A 19,708-nucleotide genomic window follows, 5' to 3' on the forward strand; every position below is an offset into this window, starting at 1 on the left:
ATGAAAACTAAGCTAAAATCTTAGCTTGTTCTAGCTAAAGAAACTGCTGTAGTGACAGTGTTGAAGTGACCATGGTCTTAAAAATGGGCTTCCTTCTCTGTTGCAGCTGCTGTAACAAAAGGTTTGAGTGTGTAATATCAGTTAGTACAAGTTCTGCAAGAATATGGTAAAAATCCTGAACAATATGAATGTAACTAGGATATTTTACTTGTATTTTTCCTCCTTTTATTATATTTTAGAAACAAAAATTCAAAATTAAATGCCTGGTATTAAATTCACTATAGTTTGGATATCACATTCCCTTCAAAGGCTTGTGGGTTAATTTGGTCCCCAGCTTGGTGCTGTTGGAAGGTGGTAGAACTTTTAAGAGGTGGGTCCTAGAAGAAGGAAGTTAGGTCCCTGGGGGTGTACTCTTGAGGAGCTTGTGGGACCATGAACTCCTCCTGTCTAGTGATGTGAGCACTTAACTCCACTATGTACTTTTTGACATTACTATTAGGCCTCTACAAGAGGCCCAGGGTGATGAGTCTGTCTGACTTAAGACCAGAATTCCAGATCCGTGAACTAAATACATTTTCTCTTACAAATTAATTCTCTGTGATGTAAAGCTAACACAAAAACACTGCCCTACAAACACATAGGGTTTATGAATAAAGAACTGTGATTTTTTTCTAAGCCTGTTACATGTAGACCTTAGTAGATACAACAATTCAAAGAAAGTTTACTTGCTCATATAAAATTTCAAATAGATGTTCCTGATAAGTAAAAGTTCTCATCCAATATCTTTAGTGACTTGTTTCTCAAAAGCTCACATCAGGATTAAAGTGGCCAGCTTTCCTATCCCTGGGACAGAATACTAAACAGCCATGTCTTATTTTTCATAGCTGAGACCAAATACCCAATACCCACAGGTTAGAGAAGGAAAGATTTATTTTAGCTCACAATTTGTATGGGTTTCAATCCATAGTCAGCTGGCTCCAAGGAGGTCAGTACAGCAGAGGGTCATTATAGAGAAACAGTCCATGGCAGGCCAAGCAGAAAGCAACAAGCAGTGAAGTCACAAGCCTGCCTTCTTTCTCCCCTTTACATTCCATCTAGGCTACAAGTCTATTGGTTGGTGCCACCCAGACCCAGGGTGGGGCTTCCCACTCTCTTAATTCCATTATCACACCCTTAGTCCACACTGACACACCTTAGTCCAGCCACCCATGACCCCATGAGGCTTTGATGTGTCGTCTGTAGATAAGCCGTAACAACCCACAACTTTTAAAAAGAGAAGTTTATTTTGACTCAAAGTTTCAAAGTGTTCATTACACAATTGGTTGGCTCCAAAGCAGACCAAGCATGGCAGAGGGCATGATAGGAAAAAAAAAATCTGCTTAACTCACAGCAGCTAAGGAATAAAGAGAGAAAGAAGGAGCCAAGGAGAATAATACACCCTTCCAGAGCAAGCCCCAGTAAACCACTTCTACCAACAAGGTCATACCTCCCAACTCATGAGACTCAGGGAGATTTTGGATCAAAAGAATAACCTTCTGCTTCTGACCCCCAGAGGGCCCATCTGCATCTCTCTATGCAAAATGCATTCAGTCCAACTGCAAGAATCACCAAAGTCTTAATAGTTTGAGCATTCCTAGAAAGTCCAAATCTAAAGTCTCCTCTAAGATTCAAAGCAAGCTTTTACCTGTGAGCCCCTGTAAAAGTAAAAACAAAATGTTAAATGCTTCCAGCATAAAACAGCAGAGGATAAACATTTCCACTCCAAAAGAGAGGAATAGAAAGAGAGAGAGAGAGAGAGAGAGAGAGAGAAACCTGGACCAAAATCAGAACAACAACAAAAAACCATCAGAACAAACACTATAGCTAGCTCCATATCTAGTAGTGGGATGAGAGCCCCACAGAACTAAGAAAACCTTGCCCCTGTGGTCTCCCTGGTTGCAGCCCTATAGGCTCTGTCTTCAGCAGCCTCCATTCACTGCCTGCAGTTGCCCTCAGCAGATAATTCATACTCCTGGTATCTTCAGCTTCCTCAGATCTCCTCTCTACTGCTGCCTTCACTCTCATAGCTTTGTGCATCACCCTCTAAGGGGCTCCTGTCAGGGGCTGTGATGCTGTCACGTATTTTTGCCTGGACCCTTAGACTTACTTCTGAAATCTGGATGGGAGCCTATAGGACCCCAAAACTTGCATTTTTCACTAGCACCATATGAACGATATCCAGATCTGCTGCCAGCCTCCTTGGGCCGTGCCTGTGCCCACTTCTCAGTACCCAGGGGGTGAACTCAGGAAACTTCTTTCCTAGATGGCTCTGGATAAGCAGGGAACCCTGGGAGTCTCTTACAGCAAAGTCTTTCCGAGGGGTATGGTTTTTCACACAAGTGAGCTTGTAATTGCTTCGATCTGGCAATTTCCCTATATGTCTTCAATGCATCTTCTCTGTTGCCCTGATACAATGGTTTGGTTTTAATGCAATTTTTTTTTTTACCACCCATGTTCTCTTTTGCCTTCCAATTTTTTATGTCTTGTAAGGGTTTTGTGTTTTGCATCTGATGCTTACTTCAGGCATTGGAAAGTAGACCTTAGATCGTTTGGAATTTTTGAAAATATATGAAATAAAATATTCCTGTGAACAAATTTGCAACCCTTTTAATAGCCATTATACATGATGATATCTAATTTCTTGGCCTTTGTATTGCAACTGAGATGGGATTTGAAGTATGTAGCCTAGAAGAGCACTCTTAGTAGCTAAAAGTTAGACTGCCAGCTACAGTTTCTGTATCAGGTAATCCCAGTGATTTTTTTTTTCCTACTCTATCATGCTGACTCTTGGTTTTAGTTTTAGTATGTCTCAGCTCAAAGCAAAATAATTTCATTTTAAATATTTATTCAACATGTTATGTTTATCAGCTTTAGGGCTCTATAACAAGACACAAAATTCTGCAGAAATCAAAATTAAAAACAAGTTATATTGCTGTAATACTTAGGCATTCCAGTTGTCCTCTGTTGATTGTTAACTGACTAACTTTTAGTGCACAAAACCATGATTGCTTCCTGGATTTTCACTTAAATAGCTGGTGAGATGTATACAGTCAAGTTATTGTTATAACTTGTATTACAGATAAATCCTATGTCTCTGATAAAATTCAGTTATTTATTTATCTAAGCAAAGACTTTTCTCTGTCATCTAAGAATTAAATTCTTCCCAAAGGAACTTCAGCTGAGAACAAAAAGCTTCTCATGAGAATCTGAAGCAGTATTTCTTTTTTAAAAATGTGTGCAATCCCATGCTCTTTATTCTTAGACATGTTTTTCCTAGCTTGGTGATTGCAGAATTTGATTATCTTCTTCCATATAGATTAAATAGATTGATAGCTTGTTTCAGGAATCTTTGAAAATATACTCAAAAACGTGTATTGGATTAAATTGGCAATTGTTTTTCCCCAAAATGAATGCTGTTTATACATGCCAGCACCTTAATTTATTTTCTTCCCTATAAGGAAACATTCTTTAAATTCATTTTTGCAACTAGCCTTGCTCCTAAGTGCTTGGATTTATTCCCCGGGGTCCCTGTCGACCAGATTGAATACTGTGAGTGGCCATTTGGGGAATTAGATTTGGGCTGTCATCCTCCACTGGATTTTGTCTGGAGAGTCTAGTTACCCAACAGGACTCCCCTCTGTGATTGGATTACATACACCAATCTCCACACCAATCAAGCACACCCTTCAGTCCTAGGTGCTCTGTGTCTAAGTTGGCCTCATTATCAAGTGTTTAATAATCCAATCAAATCTTGCTCAATGGGGTTGGATTAATACAGGGAGACAAAGAATGTTCCAAGATGTTTAGGATGACTACGGATGGTGGTGAATAAGAGGATATGTGTGGGACAAGTGATGTGTGGGCAATTTGGAGATACATTTGTACAATTTTGCTTGCAGAAACAGAATAGGTTAAAGATGATGAAAAGTTTTCAGCAATAAAATACTAAGACAAGAACTGCCTTATTAACAGGAATTGGGAAACTAGGTGAAACAGATCATTTTGATTCCAACATTTTTATGTTTGATTATAAGATTACATGAGGAAGATATTAACACAGAGAAAACAATAATGCAGTGTAAAAAATTTGATTATTTAATTCATTTACATGAACTAAAAAGAGACAAGATTCCATTTATCTATGGTCATAAACATTATATGACAAAATTATTGAAGCAAATATTTCAATTGTAGTAAATAAACCACTTTATATGGGGACCAATGTGGGAAAGTTTAGATTCTGTCTTTTAAGCATACGGTTGTCAATTAAATTCTATTAATACGTCCAAGTAACTGCGTGAAGTCGGACATTTTCTATAATGATCTCTGTGCCATGGATATTGCCTTTCCTCTACAATGCTAGAAAAAAAATTACCAATGGATAGTACCTAAGGGTTACACAAGCACTATGTGTTTGGGCCCTGGCCTTAATAGAAAGAAATAAACTGCTTCAAGAGCATTTGAACTGGCTGGATAGCTATTTGGGGGGAGCACATGTAAATTTCTTTCTGTTAGGAGAAAAAGTAGAATATTAGGTTAAACAATTATGTTTATGATGAAATAGACTCTGGCTTGCATTTCATTGATATACCTTAGTTTTAGAAAAATGAAAACAAGGTTGGATACAAATATGAACTAGTCTCTATTAACCCCTAAAGAGGATGCACTGTTTCTTTTGGGGGGGCCTTCTAACAGATCTATGCATTTACCTCATATTAAATAATAATCCCATGATCATGTATTGTCAACTGGCAAATCTACTCTTTACACAAGTCTGGGAATTAATATTAAACTATGTTTTTCTATAAAAGTATAATCACATTTATGGAATTTCCAGCATATTAGAATCCAGAATACATATGTTTCAGCTAGTTGACATTCTGTAAGTCACTAGTTGAGAATTTGAATACATTTGAATATCAGTCAGGGAACATAAATAGGTAAAATGTCAAAAAATGGGCAGAAATAAACAGAAGGAAATTCTGAACATGCCCAGTCCACCTAAGGAGTTTAAATACCAAGTTGGGAAAAAACAAACTAAAATTTTCTGTTAAACCTGTGCTCTAAATAAGCAATTTTTAAAGCCTTTTTGTGAACGTGACTAGGGTTATATTTATTTTTGTGGATTTTAGCATGAACTAAGTAAGACATAATTTGGTGATGAGTTTAACTACTTTTGAATGTCTTTAAACATAAAAAAAATCAAGATTTATGTCATCAAAATATTTATTGGTTCAAATCCAGGACTGAAATATCTTACAGAGAAAAACCAAAAAAAGGAAACAAATACATTACCAAAAATAATGTTGAAAATAAATTATAAGACAAACTAAAAATAAAACAAATGGGAACAAAACAAATATACTTGTCCTGAAAAGAACCTGGGATAGCCTATATCACATTATGAGATTAAAAATATATTAAGTTTTGAAATCAATACAACTTTTAAACCTCATAATATTGTTGTAACTGTTTTTTCTAATTCCCAAAATTACATATTGTTATTATTATTTTTAATTTTCAGTCCAGAAGGTTTAAAGAGGGTATAAAGAAGCTATTTGGAGGCCACCAACCAACATTTCTGCAATCCTGTAGAGACACAAGGCCAACTCAATGTGACCCACAAGAAAAGGATAATGAAAAATGCCATCTCAGCCTTCTTCTCCTGTTGCCCTCCAACTTTCTATAGTGTGTCCAACTACAGCAACCCAACAAGAAGCTAAAAAGCAAGGAAGCACTTCAGCAGACTTCATCATAGCATTCCGGGGCACACAAAAAGTAGGAAAAACTGAAGGGGCAGAGAGGTAGCCAGCAATCCAGTGACATGGGTATGCCATAGTCACTGTAGGCTAAAGAGTATCTGGGATTCACGCTATCCGTAGGATACTTTTAAAACGTTTCTTTCAAAGGAGCATTTATAAAAAGAAGGAGCAGGAGAGAGAGGGTGGGGAGGGAGGTAGGGAGGGAGAGAAAGAAGTACTGATGTTACATCACAGGAAGTTTACTGGAAATATTTCTAGTCAATCCACACAGTGATCTGACACCATCTCTGTTTTCACTCATCCCTAAGATGAAGCGGTTTGTTATGGGACTGGGAATAAAGTAGAAATTATTTTTATTCACCCGGGCATTTGCTTTTGGAGCAGATGTGGCCAGATTTTCCTTTGCAGAACAGATGAAAGTCTATATCACATGCTTCATCTTTAGTTTTTGTCCTTGATCAAAAAACATTGTTCTCAAATCCTCTGGGACTAAATTTTAAACTAAGCAAAGCATTTTAATAATTTATCGTGCAGAATAATATAGAATGACTTCACATGAAAATGTCAGAGAATGAATTTTATTCTCAAATTCCACTTTGTGGCTATACCTAAGGTTAGAATGGTAACCCTGAAATAGTCCCAGCACAGCCTTACTGAGCCTAAAATCTGCAGTCATGAAATGAATTGCTCATCCTTCTCCTTCTCCTCCTCTTTATCTTTCTCATTTTTGCAATGATCAAAATAAACAATTTAAAGCTGTCCGTGAAAGGATAATTATGCCAATTAGATTTATTTGATTGTGCTCTTAAAAACTTAGAGCTCAGAAAATTAGTCTTGATATATTGCAATCCAATTCTTTGTAATTCTCGACAATAGTAACAATTTCTCTTAAAGTGACCTTCAGAATAGTTCAATTAAATTTGAAGGATCATTGTGAACATCGAAAGAAAATTATGGGTAGGACACTAGATGTATGTCCTGTATGGGTTTTATAGTTTTTAGAATTTATACAAAGTTATCTTGAGGATTTAACCTTATCTTTGGAAGGTGATAGGGCTGCAAATCTAAAGTTTTTAATTCTCTAATTCCCCATCCTAGTTGCATGGAACAGACACAAGAGTATAAGTAAATTTCAGAGTGTAACTTTTCAACATTTCTTATAAGCATATCTTATTTTTATCCACATCTTGCTTTTTTGCTACCAATTTTAAATCAGATCTTCCACTCTCTCCCTTGAGCATACTTCTCATTCCTACCTGGCCTTGATGTACGTAATCTCTAACACGATTTGCGGCACCTGGCTCATACATTATCTCTATCCCAACTCCGTTCCTGTTTGGACTAAATTCACCTATGAGGTTTGGCCTTTGGTGAGTATCCAAAGTGTTCCAGTATTTACTTTTGTGAATAGAAACCAATATACTTAGGGCTAAAACATTTCTACATTATGTGCCATAAATTCACGTCTAACATTATCTGAATGCCTCTATTTTATAGATCAAAAAGACTTATAAAACAAATAAAAATGTTAACGTCATGACAAGTTATCAACTTCCTTGTTCCAGAGAAAGTATCTCATCTGTGGACAGAAAAATCTTCTATTAAAGAAATTTACAGAGAATTTGCTGATAAAGTTGGCTTTCTTACAACAGGGCATTCTCAGTAGTGCCCTGAATCTGATCAAATGGCCTCTGAGATAGTAAAAGATCTGACAATAAGCTGTTATGCTTGACAGATTAACCTTTAGGCATGCAACAACTAGATAAATTTGGACTAGTCCCTAACATGTTTGCATTTTAGTTTTTTCATATATAAAACAGGTAAATACAGTCGCCATGTCATGACTTGTGGTGTATGGAAGAATAACTATGTCAATGAAGAAATTATTGCATATGCATTTATTATTATCTCATTATTATTTCACAGTTCCTTTAAGGATTAAGAGCTTTATGATTCTCTGAGCCCCCAGTTTCCTAGGTCAGCCTGTTCTCTTATGCTTCTAGAAAAGGAATAATTTTATTGATATAATGTATACATTTACAAATAAATAGTCACTCTGGGTCCTTGAATCCAAGAGTGTTTCTAAAGAGTCTACTCTGATCAATTAAAAGTCCAGGATGACACAGAATGTAATGAATGCAAGTGTTTCTGATTCTGTTGAAATAAAAGCCCAGTCAACTTCTACACAACAGATAAATGATCATGAGCCAAGTTTATCTTAGAAGTCTGTGTAGTCCCACTTAGGGATTTTAATATTCTAAAATATCTAAATTCCTGGAGAACTTATAGAAATGCAGTTCCCAGGACTGCACCTAAACCCCATAAATAAAAATTTCTGTGGAAGTCTGCCTTAAGAAAAAGCTTCCGATAAGTGCTCTATGGCACCTAAAAGCCAACGGTAGATGGCTACAACATCACTGGAAAACAAACCTCCAAGTTCTAATATTGAAGACCCAAGTAAGCAAGATGGGGCCTAATGAAACTATTCAAATTAATTCATCGTCATCAGAGGTTGGTCTGCCAGTCACACATGCTTAACAGTTTCTATATAAATGCTGGCCCAAATCTATTTTATGGTTATTTCCCCACAATGTAATACATCTGATCGCTGGAACACAGCCTCTTTACTTGAACTCCATATGATGAGAATCCTAGGGATGCAGCAGCAACCATGGACTGCAGAATGGTGGGCCAATTACATGTCTGAGTTACTGAAAACTTATTATCTAATATAATACATCAAGCAAGAGAATTTAAATTAGGCTGTGCTGTTGACAGAAGACAGATCATAGAATAACTTGTAAGCTGAGGAAATGATTTGGAAGATCATTTTGAGGGCTAGGGGAAACCTTTTATAAGTGATTCCTTTCAACACTGTGTAGAGGTCACTACAGAAGCAAGACTGTAAAAAGGATGGGGTCAGAAAGTTGAGCAGAACAATGGGAGAAGAAAACAATAGCTTGGATTAAAGGAAAGAAAGCAACAAAGAGTTTGGATTCAAAGTGCATAGATATACAAGAAGTAAAAATAGGTAATACATGAAAGTAATTTAAAGAGTAAAGGAAATTGAGTCTTCAAAAATTTTTGACTAGGGAAAATAAGATCGATGGCCCCATTTCATAAGATTAAAACAATAAAATAGCAGGAGTTGGGAAGAACCCCAAGATGTGGAGAACTAACCTTTTCATTTTGAGCAAGTTTGAGGTGTTGCATGTACCAGTGAGCTCCTCAGAGGATGTTCAGTTACAGGTGTGCATTTTGGAATTACCAGAACAACAACGGAAGATCAATATGAAAGGATACATTTCTGCATCTCAAAAAGATTTGAACTCTCTGAAAACAGTTATTCCTTTACATGCAGTTTCTATATTAAAGTTTATTTTTACCTTTATTTTTTATTTCATTTTATTGGTACATTTTACATATACATAATAATATGATATGAGAATTTGCATGTGTAGATGATATATCTTGACTTTGTTTTTCTCATTCCATTCCTCTCTCTTCAGCTTCTCTTTCCCTCCTTATTAACACTTTGTTTTAAAGGTGAATTTTCTTTCCAAAATTCTTCTATCATTGAACTAGAGCATTGCATACCTTGGGGAGTGGAAGAAATATAGAATTGTGAACCCCATTCTTCCCTTAGTTAATTAGTTGCTTTATTAAAAAATTCCTAGAAAATTTATAATCACAATAAAGTACAAAGGAGTACCATGTTCGGTTATGGAATGGTAAGAAAGAGGGAAAAGCATAAAAGAAAGCCAGCATTGCCTTTATTTTTTTTCCCCTACTACCATGGGTTGAACTCAGGACCTCGTACTTGCCAGGCAAGTGTGGCACCACTGAGATACAATCCAGACTATTTTTCTTTTCTCCATTACAATTTGGAAATTTCATGGTGTTTCTCACAAATAAAAGACTAATAATAAAAAACATCCCCAAAGAGATGTAAATGTCTTATATTTATTTAGTCAGTGTAATTTATATTTCATTATTTTATATTATTTTATAGATTTTCTTTTCTTTCAACAGTTCTAGCCTTTTAACTAACTTCCTCATTTATAAATTTAACATTTATACTAACATAAAAGCATCAAGAATCTACAAGAAGTTATTCTAAAATTCAGTAGTCTTCTTATTTTAAATTAAAAATGTGTTATGTGACTTCCTAATGATGATTTGTGTGGTTTCACCTAGAGAAGCCCTAACTGTCTCAGCAGGAATTTGTCATAAAAGCTCAGCATTTCCTCACAGAGAAACGAGATTGAGAAGCTCTGAACCTACTCATGATTCCATTGCTTCTACTTTTAGAACAAGACTGACCTTTCTCAGGGGCAGGTTTTGAAAGGAACATTCACATGACTTTTGGAGACTTTTAAAAAATGTAGAACCTTCACCCTTGAGTTTATATGATTAATGGCCACACATTTCTTACTTTATAACCATGATGTGGTGAAAGCCAATATCATGTTGACAATTTGATGGCTAAGCACTGTAAAGAATTTCCTTTCCTTAAAATAGCACAAAAAGACCCATTATGAGGATATGGGACTGAATAACTGAATCCCTTTTAATTAGAAATTATAGTTCCTAATTACATAATGATTTTGTGTTTGTATGTGTATTGCCATCTTCTACTGATTGTTGATACTAAAAACATAAGTGAAAAAATAATGATTTATAAATGTAAACTGGCATATGTTGAAAGAATATGGGAAATATGAAATTGGCATGTCTTTAGGAAAATAACAAGCATAATTTTAGTTCTTAAATGAGAAATGTTCCCACTAAGGTACACAGTCCTGGTCATATTAAACTGGGCGCTGAGGCGGCTTTGACCATTCTTTGTTTCCCATGCTACTGAATCTCCAAGCAAAGTAAGGAATCATTGCATGGCTGGTGTGACTGATTCTAATTTTTCCAGGTAAATTCTTAGTCTATGAAGATAAAAAGACTGTACCTGAAAAATCAGTATGGAATCAATGATAAACCCTTTTCGAAAAAGCTAGCACACTGGAAATTTTTAAATGCCTAGTTGATCAAGATGGGACTATCAGGGGCTCAGCCTGTGTGAATATGTCTATCTCGATCACCTTATCAGTAAAGGAATCTTCTGAGACACTGATAGAAGGTATACTAGTCCATTTTCCATTTTTATGACAAAATACTTGAGACTATGCAATGTACAAACAAAACAGGTTTTATGTAGGTCACAGGTTTGGAGGCTGAAAACCCAAGACTGTGCAGTCCGGTCTACTCAGCCTGCAGCCTGTGAGTGGGAGATCAAGTAGTGAAACAGGAAGACAGAGATAAAGTGAAGGGCTGAGGTGATTCCTTTTTAACAACTCACTCTTGCGGGAACAGACCAGAATCCAATGGAAACTACCTATTAATATCTAAAACGTCTCCTAAAATTCTCTTGTGTGCGGAAGGTCATTGGATCACAGGGAGTTACGCTTACCACTGGATTCAACCATTCCTTCATTAAAAGATACATTGTCACCAATCCCCCTCAGAATAGTCTTTCTGGCTTTGAACATTTATCCCATCGTTCTTGGCACCATCTAAAGTAGTTCTAGAGTCCTTCATGAGTGTCTTTAGTTATACTATTTCATGGCTGCATCAGTGTCCTCAACTGATTCAAAACGTTTACTTTTCATGGCCGGTCTTTTTTTTTTTTTTTTTCATGGTCAGTCATCAAAAGGTTATATTTGATTGGATTAACATTAGTGATGATGTATTATGGTGAAATCATATGGTGAAATGTTTACCTAAGGTTTTATTATAGTTGATTTATTTTTTTATTTTCAGGGTGCATTATTTATTGTTTGAATTTTAGTTTCTTAGACCATGTGTATAGCACATCACAGTGATTTTGACATTACAGAAGAACCAGAAGTCACAAGTCCCAGATCCAATAATAAGGTGGATGAGGACACACTGCCATGTTTTCATGAGCCTGTCTTTCCACTGCGTGGCACTTGGCAGACTGCTGCTTCAATGTAATTTCAATCACCATTTGTAAAGACATCGGGAAAGAGGACTTCCAGAACTGCTTCAGAAAGTAGCAAAAACAACCAGATGGGATAAGTGTGTTTAAAGAAGGCCGAGAATTCTGAGGTGTATGACAATATACTTTTTTTTTCAGCTTTAATTGAGTTTATTGGTACATTTTAGGGATACAGTACAGTTACATTCATTGTTGGGATCTTGTACCTCTACATGGCAAGTCTTGATTCTCATTTTTTCCCCTTACCTCTGCCCTCCCTTCACCCCCTCCTTCCCTCCCCATCTACAAACACTTTATTTTCATCTTTTCATTCTCTCACATTTTTTTCTTTTCCCTTTTTACTCTTCCCCTACCCATCCCACCTTCCCTACATACTTTTTACTGTAATAAGTTTTTTTAAATTTAAACATTCACTGTATTTCATAATAATGCCTCAATTTTCTCATACATCACAAAATCATTCAATTATATATAGGTATCTATATATATAGATACCTATATATAAAATATTCAATTATATAATATTCAATTTTATAATTTTCTGCATTGGCTAAGATTACCAGAACCATCTTTTTATAGTTATAGTTGTGAGGGTGGATCTTAATTCTCAAACTGAGTGACTTGAAAGCTGCGTATGCTTAGTAAAGCATACTCCTGGTCATGTCTTGCAGGTCATGGAGGCAGGACCTTCGGGTCCCTGTGTGGTCCCTGCCCAGTCCCCTTTCTGGTGCTGGTCTCTGCTCTGCTTTCCGGCCACCACAGATTGAGTAGCTTTGCTTTGATGTGACCTTCTGCCAAGATGTTTCTGCCTTGGAATCAGTCAACCACTGACTGAATCCTCTTAAAACAGGAATCAAATTAAACCTCTCCTCCTTTAAGTTGTGGGTGTTGTTTACTTTCTCCCAGGAACAGAATACTGTTATAGAAGCATATTCTATGTTGCCAAGTATTTGTTTCCAATTATGTCAGGACATTTTGTCACCTTTTTAATTTTTAAGTAATGCTATAAAATTGTGATATACTATATTGCATGTATATAGTTTTATTCTTTAGCTCATTGGTATGATATCATTATTTTCTAGACTTTTCGATATGGCTTTCTAGAGATTCTGTCTCCTGACTCAGGAGAAAGAGATACAAATTGATCCAAGATGCTTCCTTCTACTTGATAGAATCTGAGCCGTATCTTTCAGAAGTGTTTTACCATGTAGCTAATTTACAACACTGATTCAACGGAGTTTCTCTGTTTAACCCACTGATCATCAAAATGCAGAAAAAGAAGCTTTTTTAAAAAGTGCTATCTTTACTCAAATCAATTTCCCAGCCAGAATTCTGCAATTCAGTATACTTTTCCAAAACAAGCCCGTCATCAGAGACAGAAAGGAAAACAATATAAAAACGAAGTTAAGTTCGATGCAATTATCATCATAATGTGTTGAAAATAGTCAAAATGACTGAAAATAAGGAAAACTAGAGTCAAATTTTTGTGATTCATCTTCCTTTCAGCAGCTTAAAGTCACAGCCTGAGCGAGTGCACACTATTTCTATCGATAAATTTTACATTACATTTAACTCCCACTACTGCAGACTCTCCTTTTAGATCATTTTTATATTTTGTCGCCTTAGCTAGTTCACATACGTGTACATCACTGTAAAATTAGCCTATTCACTAAAGCCAAAAAGAATGTGTGCTCCCGGGGGCTGGGCGCTCCCCATGAGCAACTGTACTTTCAGAAGTAGACACCTGGACTCCAGGCACAGGCGCTGTTCGGCTCCCTGGCCTGCGCCCCCTGGTGACGAAAGTGGTGGCAGCTGTCTAGCATCGGAGCGACCCCGATAGGCGACAGAGGACACAGGGGTCCTTCTGGTCCTCCGTGCCTCTGGGGTCTCGGGTGGCGCTGTCGGCGGCGCTGGAGCTGGCCGAGTACGGTGACCCTCAAAAGGCTGGTGTGCGGAGCGCGCTGCAGAGTCGCCTAACTACAGCCCTGAGACCGCTCACCAGCCCCTTTGCCATCACTGTCACCCGAGCTTCTTCACTGACTTCCACAGCTGCCTCTTCCTCGCCTGCTTTGGGCTCCTGCTACTCAAAGCTCCATCCTCTGGCCTTGGCGATCGCCGGGTAACTGGCCATGAGCGTCCAGCTCAGGAATAAAAGTTTAGTCACTGGGAGGCGAGCAAGGGTGGCCACTGATGTCCTCTGGTCCTTGATTCAAAACTGGACTGGCTGGGGTGGGACAGCTGCCCAGTGCCCAGGGATGGAGCTGCCTTCGGGAGTGGCTCTGAGAATGTGCTACATAGTTTCATTTCCTTGGGGTGCCCCGCCAGTCCTCATAGTGCGGATGGTCTCCACAATCTTCCTGGCGGCCTGCAGGCAGCTTCAGAGTCCAGAGCAGATGGACCATGCTCCGGCAGGAGATTCGTGTGGCCGAGCCATTGGCTGTGATACAGGGATGTTTGCTCTGTGCTTTCCAGCTACTTGCCATCAACTTATCACTCTTTTTCAACAGCAGATGACTAAGAATAAGCTCGAGTGGGCAATGAAGATGGCCGTTCTCCTGTCACACACCGATTCAGGGGTCGGTCCCACTGTCTATGCCTGCCAGAACTGAGAATTCTGCTGTACTTTTCACAAAATCATCTCCATGCAGATTCTCTGCCGGGCAGATATCAGGAGTGGGAATGGGCACAGCCTGCTTTCAGTGTGGGTTTATGACCCTCTTGGAGAGATGGCACAGATTCACAGTGAACCCTGGGGACAGGCCAGGGCCGGCTGGGCTTCGCTGGGAAAGATAACAGAAGCTCACAAGCCTGTGGCGGATTCTTTAGCGCTCTTTCCTGGAGTTACCCTGCTTCTAGCTGGTAGTCTGTTTATGTCTGCAATTCAGCTGCAACCAGAATCCTTGAAAGAATTAAGTTTCTGAGCCAAGGTTCCACTGTATTTGCAGACTGCAAGGGTTAACAAATATGTTTAAGGTCCTATTCACCTGTTTTTAGTGTGTGGATGATGCTGACAGCTTGAATGGATTCTAAAAGACTATTTTGAAGAATCTGCCTCATTCATGGTCCAAAATCACAAGTCCTTTTACTGTGCAATACTGTGAAAGATCAAAATGCAAATATGTTTGTTGGTGAGACAGAGGAAAAATAAAAATTGGCCATACTAACGTATACTTGTTCTCAGGAAGGTAACCAAGAATATTAGAAGTATGATTCTTTAAACAAGGAGCTGCCACATTAATGTAAGGAATTATATCATGCTACATTCTTAAGAAGAATTATCTCCAAATAACAACTGTAAGCTCTGTTCTTTCCCCTTCAGAAAACAATGCTCTAGGAATAAACTGGAGAAATAGAATCCTTCCTTCCAGAGCTTGGTACTAAATTGTGCTTCTTTTCGAAGTTCAGCTTTGGCCAAAGAGTTGGAAAGCCAGGTGAAAAGTTTATTAACCAAAACTAGAAAACCATTTATTCAGTGAAATAAAAACAACTAAAAAAGCAGAAGAAACACTATTTTATATACTTGTTTTTTATATGCTTCATTTCTGCTTTTATGTCCAGGTATTTCTGGGTTAGTTATATGAAATTTTGGCTCCCTTTAAGAAGTTCCACAGTGGTAACTACAGTATTTTAATAGCAATTATATTTTAACTACTGAAAAAGCTAAATTAATAGGATTTTACATTTTACCATCTGGTCTGTTTAATCACCCTTAAGTTCCTAGACATAAGGATAATAATCATTAATATCTTCTCACATTAACACAGAGTTTGAGGGAACTTTGAAAAAATAATTATGCTATATAATTCACAGGGTTATATGGCAGCAATAAAATATTGGGTCTTATGTGTTGCCATTAATATTCAATTTAAATCTTCAAAGAGTTGCTTTAATTAGCAAACTGACAATAAATAGGGTATGGCTCACAGATGGCTTGGCACATAGTAAATGCTCAATAAATGGGAGCAATTATAAATAATTTAGATAGAAAATAATACTTTATTTCCTCATAGATGTGATTTATTATTAATCAAATACAGTTTGCAACTGTGTTCTGTAGTTGAGCAAAATTTGGGGCCATTTAAAATGTAAAATCTCGCAATAGACTTGCTAGATGTTAAAAGCCACCAAAAGTTAATTCATAAAATAAATCACATTCATGCTAATGACAATGAGAAAACCCTGTGGTATTATTGATTATTCTTTGTCTCTTTCTACTGAAGTAAGAGTAGCCACCTATCCACTCATTTTTCCAGCATTCATTCAGCATCTCCAACATGGCAGTGCCTGCTCATTCTGAATGACAGGAGCAGATCTGTCTGAATCTCTTTTTTCTCAGTCAAAACAACCAGACTGGATCTTACTCTCAACTGATGACGCGCCCTTCTTCATTCCATCCTTACAGCTTTCTCACGTTCTTTTCCACGCAAAGGATAAAGTTTGTTACCATCATGTGCACCTTCCTTCAGAATACTACATTTAAATTCTGAATTTTCCCAGAGTGGCTGAGCAATAAAATGTGATCATATACTTCCTAACTTAATTAAATGATGCAGAAATCTTTCTGATTGAAAGTGAATGCAGGTGATCACTTTTATTGCCATCCAAGTGCAAATATGTCTCACTTTCCTTTTTCCTTCGTCCGAATGCATATCTTCCCTGAAATGTGCTCTTTCTCTTTTTCATTCTATTCATCTTTTATGTTGTTCATGAAAATGTTACATTTTATGCCCAGTATTGTTCACAGCCTACAAGGTTTTGTTTTTATCACTGGATAAGAGCAATCTATTTCATGCACAGCTGTGTTCCAAGATGACCTAATTCCTTTAGTGATATCATGAAGGCACCTAGTGCCACATAGTATACAGCTGAGCTTTTTCACATATGTAAATTAAATTATCTGCAGATCAACTCATTTTATAACATGTATGTAGAAAGAGTTTCAGATTATTAAGTGGGACATCTAACATTAAATCCAATTGAAACTATGCTTGCAATGATGCGATATTTCCATTGCGTATCTCTTATCCCTGATTTATTTTGGATTTTTATCATATATTTCATCAGACTCTCTATGAATATGGATGTTTTAGATGTTCTTTCATGTATGCTTTTATTTAGTAGTGTTTTAAACTCCCAATGTACTAAAGTTTATAGTCAGAGAAGTTTAAGCTGCATTTTTTTTGTTTGATTTGCATGGGTGTTTTCTGAATATATTGTACATCACTTAACAGCCATGCACCTAGATTTCTGATAATTTCTAAATCTCTGCTTGGCTTGAATTTCAGATCTTTGTACCATTTTCCAGAGATCAATTGTTGTCATCTTGCTTTAGATTGTTTTTGTCTTCAATTTTACATTTAAAATTTCCAAGTGTAATGTGTTTTTATTAAATGACTACATAGTCAGATACATGAGTGAAAAGTTTTCCACTGAACCCACTGACATATTTTGGGATAAAAAGAAAACACACATATACAAAGAATATCACTACAAATCAAATAATGGCTGGACTAAAAATTTAACACAATTTCCTACATCTTTTGATTTAGAAACTGAGTTCTGGGTGGGAAATAATCATGTTTATCACATTCATGACTTTGTATTCTCATCACCCAATGAAATATCAAGCAGAAGCATGGTTGGGTGAGAGGACTAGGAGAGAGGCATTTTGCAGATAAAATGAAATAGGACTATTGAAAATGCACTTATTCCAATTATTTAACATTGAGAAGCTAGCATCGTTAGGACATTTTTAAAAACACATTCATAGAAATTTAAAAATCATTTTATACAAGACTAACATGTCTTCCTCAACTTAAATAAGCATATATTTTGTGTGCTTATTTCATCTTACCAATGCAAGTATGTGATGCATTTCCATATTATTTGCCAAAAGGTGATTATTTCTTCGATCATCATATTTTGTCTTCAGCATAAAATCATAATATAAGTTTCAAAATTTTTAAGAAGTGAAAAACTGTCTGAACTATGTATAACAATAGAAGAAATTAGATACTAATGAGTATTGGAAGCAATCAGATAGTCTGTGGGACTAAAATAGAACTGTAATGACAAAGATGGATCAGGCATATTGATGAGAAAGAAGCACAATTAGAAATTAGATAAGAAAAGCAAACCATCATAGGAGTAATCAAGTTGAAGGATCAGATGAATAAGGTTCAATAGGGTGTAATCACTATGAAAGAGCAAAGGATATATGTGTTCCATTTAGCAATCTGAATTTAAATCTATTGGAGCAAAGTTTAAAACCTTTGAATAAATATGCAAAATGTAGTCATGATTGAAGGAATTCAAACAACCCATATTTAAAACATTTTCTCTATTTTGAGAATTGCTTATGAGTGATAAATATGAAGCAAAATTATACAGAACATACATGAGATGACAATTTTAAAAATAATTCATGTAGATATCAAGATTAAACAACTGTATCTTGAATGTAATCTTTCTTTTCAAATACAAAGTCAGATTTTTAAATGGTTTGAATCTGCTAGAACAGCATAAATTTCCCATTTATACCTAGTAATTCATGAGAGCAGAAAGCATGGGCTATCCAAAATAAAGTTGTGTAAATATAGTTTGAATCTAACTAGCTCTCCATTTAAACAATTCTCAAAGAACAGAAAGAAACCCTATTTGATAATTTATAGAGAGCAATCAGGAAACAGAATCAGGAATCTGAGGAGCTGTGATCCTCAAATCAGTAGAAACACACCTAGTGGCTTCTCATTTATTTCACTGTTCCCTGAGACCATTTTCTAGTTTGCGCCATTAGAGTGGAGCAATTTTAAAACAGAAGGAAATGGTGTTTCTCCTGGTCTGAGAAGACAACAGGTTGGAATTCACATGCGGAATTGGAGAGTAAAATCCCAAAGCATAAGGTTAAATTTTCTGGTCTTTGGGAGAACACTAAGGGATTGTATGCAGCTTTTGCCAGAAAATGAAAGAGGACGCCTTGGACTGGACCCAGCGGCTGTGCCGTCCACTGTGAGTGTGTCAGAGGCAAATCCTTCCTGTGGGTCCTATTTGGACTTTACGGAAGGTTGTGAAGAGGTCATTTCAAAGGCTGTTCTTTGACAAATGTGTCCTCAGCCTCGAGAAGACCACCACTCGTGGGGGTGGGGTATGAAAATGGACTTCCCAAAGACACGCACCAGTGTCCAGTGTTTCTTGGTACGAAAGGAGTTCCAAAAAATCTGAAAATACCTGCACAAAAGAAGGAGTAAGATTGAAACACGGCAAAGATAGGAGACTTCCCGTGCCTAGTCATAAAATACATAAATTATTTATTTGTGCCTTGCTTCTTAAAAATTTCCTCACTGTGCCCTCTGACTGGGCTTGGATTCCACCATATCAGAATCGTTTCGTTTTTTTGGTACCGGGGATCAAGCTCAGGTCCTTGGCGCTTGCAAGCTAAATCCCGGCCCTCAGAATCTTCACCTTCCTGTGATGTTCACACTGGAGGAGCCACTTGTGAGCTATCCAGTTAACAGCCGGCTGAGTTTTCAGCCAACCGCTCGCATCAGTGGGTGCCTTGGACAGTCAGCTCATAGAATCTTTAGCTGCAGACTGCAGCCTACTGAGAGACTCCCAAATGGAAAGGGTACACACAAGCCTTTCCCAAATTCCTGTCCTCCAAAATGATGGCCAAAAGAAAACTTCTTTAATCATTGGTTTTTCAGTATATTTTTATATGTTATTAGGAACAAGGAAGCCGTGGTCATTTGGATTATTCAGCAAATATTCACTTTCCACTAATGTAGGATTGAGCACATGGGCTTGCACAGTGGACTTACAGTCTTGTACTTTTGAGATTGTGTTGGCAAGGTACTTATGACCTGTTAAATTGAGCCACAGAACAAGCCCATCTAGCAAG

The 19,708-nt window shown here is 37.1% G+C and overlaps 1 protein-coding gene across 2 annotated transcripts in view; it reads right to left on the reverse strand.

Annotated features, from left to right (window-relative positions):
- Positions 1–19,708, reverse strand: part of Rergl (RERG like) — a 177,943-nt gene that overhangs the window by 14,642 nt on the left and 143,593 nt on the right. The window contains exon 1 of one of the 2 annotated variants that reach the window (XM_010615909.2): positions 943–1,051. The exons of the other annotated variant lie outside the window; for it this stretch is intronic. The gene's annotated coding sequence lies outside the window, so the exon portion shown is untranslated. Of the gene's footprint in view, positions 1–942; positions 1,052–19,708 lie in introns of those variants that run through there. 2 annotated transcript variants of the gene reach the window in all.

The sequence above is a fragment of the Fukomys damarensis genome, unplaced genomic scaffold (assembly GCF_012274545.1).
Source record: "Fukomys damarensis isolate Sample0158 unplaced genomic scaffold, DMR_v1.0_HiC HiC_scaffold_19, whole genome shotgun sequence".
In the NCBI taxonomy this organism is placed as follows: Eukaryota; Metazoa; Chordata; class Mammalia; order Rodentia; family Bathyergidae; genus Fukomys; species Fukomys damarensis.